Below are 2063 nucleotides of genomic sequence, written 5' to 3'. Positions count from 1 at the left end.
GCATGCAACCAGTTTATTTTTTGAACTGAATAACAGATTCCTAGAAGTTTATTTTGACATTTCCAAATAACACTATATATAATTTAACAATTTCAGGAATAGATTAGATTGCTTGCTATTCCATTAGAAACTCTTACTTCCAAGTGTGATTTTCAACAAGCGTTCATATGTTTAGCTAACCAAAGAGAAACAAAAGCATAGTGACAGGAAGTCAACACAGCAGAAAGTATGATAAAGGTTTACACTTCAAAAATGACTGGAAAGTAAATAATTTATAACCAAAGACCATCTATGCATAAACAACTAAAGATCTGGGAGGTACAGCTTTGCAAAGTAAAAAAGTCATATGGGGGGAGGGGGGTGGTTAAAACATTGCTTCAAACACAGTCCCTCTATCGCTGTGCTTCAAAACATCATCTTAATTATTCAGCTCAGTGTACAAACACATAAAGTACAGAATTGGATAATTAATGAAAACATTAGACAAAACAAGAATATGTAAGCAATATTAAAAGTATGCCATGTTTTGTTTTGTTTTTGAAAAATCATGATGTAGTGCACAGCCATACAGACTGTTTTAGTGGATAATAATATTTTAGGTTTGCAATGTCATACTCCTCCAGATATTCATCAAGTTTTCTTGAGAGGCGATTAGCTTAAGGAGGGGGCTGTGCAAAATGTTTTTTCTCCTCTTTGTTTTTGTGCTATTCTTTTTCTAGTGTAAAATATTTTTTCTCAAAGATGTAGGCGTGTCAAATTTGTTCATGTTTTTGATCTCTACAGGATTTTTTCAATAATATTTTCCTGTTAATTATTATTAAGAAGATGAAAGATTGTGGAGTGAGTGTGGGTGTGTACAAAAGGGTCAGCAAGAAGAACTATATAAGATAGCTGAAAATCATGAAATACCAGTTGAAAGATGTCACTTTTATTTGAGGGAAAACATAAAAAAAGGAATGTACAGTAACTCTACACACTTGGAACTTTCAAAATCTGTGTGCAAATGTAAAACTGATAAACATGCAAATGCTAAACCATTGCATCCATCAATACTGGTTAAACTTTTTTTCCCCTTAACGTCACGTCCATAAATTCTGGTTCTTCAACTTCTTACGTTCCATTTATATAGTATTTCCTTTTTTTAAATTGTCATTATCTGCAAAAAATAATTCAGATTGCTATTAGCTTACAATGACCAGTTTTTAATTAAGACACTTTGTAATCAATTTTGGAAACAAAAATTTGTGGTGTCTGTGTATTCTGGCATATTTCTGTCCTCACAAATAACAATGTGGATAAAATGACATCTTGTGATATGTCAATTTTTCCCCTATGCAACTCAGATATACTTCCAAAAAGATGATACCCGGTACATTCTGATTGAAAAAATATAAATATCAAATAAAACAGAATAACATCAAATTGTTTCCTAACCGAATATATTAAGGGGTTGTGCCATGTATACACACAGTTCATCTCTTGAGAGACTAGGACAGTACACAGTCCCTCTGTGGACAGTACATTGCTGTACTTGGGAACCTAATTTCTGAGAACAATAGGGGGATTTAACTTCCTACAAGAGACAAAAGAATGTTATGTAACAATGCAGCTGCATGATTTTGTCTTTCAAAGTAGGAAGTTGTGTACATACAAAATTATAGAGTCCCTCCACAATGGGAATGCCACCATGCATGTACAACTTCATCGATCCGCAGGTACTTTCACAAAATAAATAATTGTATTATAATTATGATCCAATACAATACCATATTTGCTCTAAAATTACATTTGTGGATACTAAATCATGAAAATATTACATATTTCGACCGTTGAAGATCCCTGTAATTTACCTAAGCGCATGTGCTGCTAATAGAGTAATTATGTTAAGTGTAATATTGTTTCTATATTTTTTTTTCAAAATCAAAAAAATTCTATTAAAAATATAAAAACAGTTTAGTTTCAGTGTTCTCCCCAGGCCTTTCAAGCACTGCGGGCCCGCGTCGCTTAGACAAACAGCCGCGTCGCTTTTGTTTCGCCCGCGATCCTTGAAATCATGCCCGCGA

General features: G+C 33.3%; 1 long non-coding RNA gene across 1 annotated transcript; it reads right to left on the bottom strand.

The window, feature by feature from the left end:
- Positions 1 to 912: 912 nt before the first annotated feature.
- LOC146747425 (uncharacterized) lies at positions 913 to 1685 on the bottom strand. The gene is made up of 2 exons (XR_014929016.1): positions 1435 to 1685; positions 913 to 1156 (listed from the first exon to the last, which is right to left on the bottom strand). It is a non-coding gene; the product is annotated as an uncharacterized LOC146747425 (long non-coding RNA).
- Between the last annotated feature and the right edge of the window lie 378 nt (positions 1686 to 2063).

This window comes from Saccoglossus kowalevskii, chromosome 3, assembly GCF_978046115.1.
Source record: "Saccoglossus kowalevskii chromosome 3, keSacKowa6.1, whole genome shotgun sequence".
Classification (NCBI taxonomy): domain Eukaryota; kingdom Metazoa; phylum Hemichordata; class Enteropneusta; family Harrimaniidae; genus Saccoglossus; species Saccoglossus kowalevskii.
Note: the sequence above shows the minus strand (reverse complement) of the source record. Positions and strands in the feature narration are given on the sequence as shown.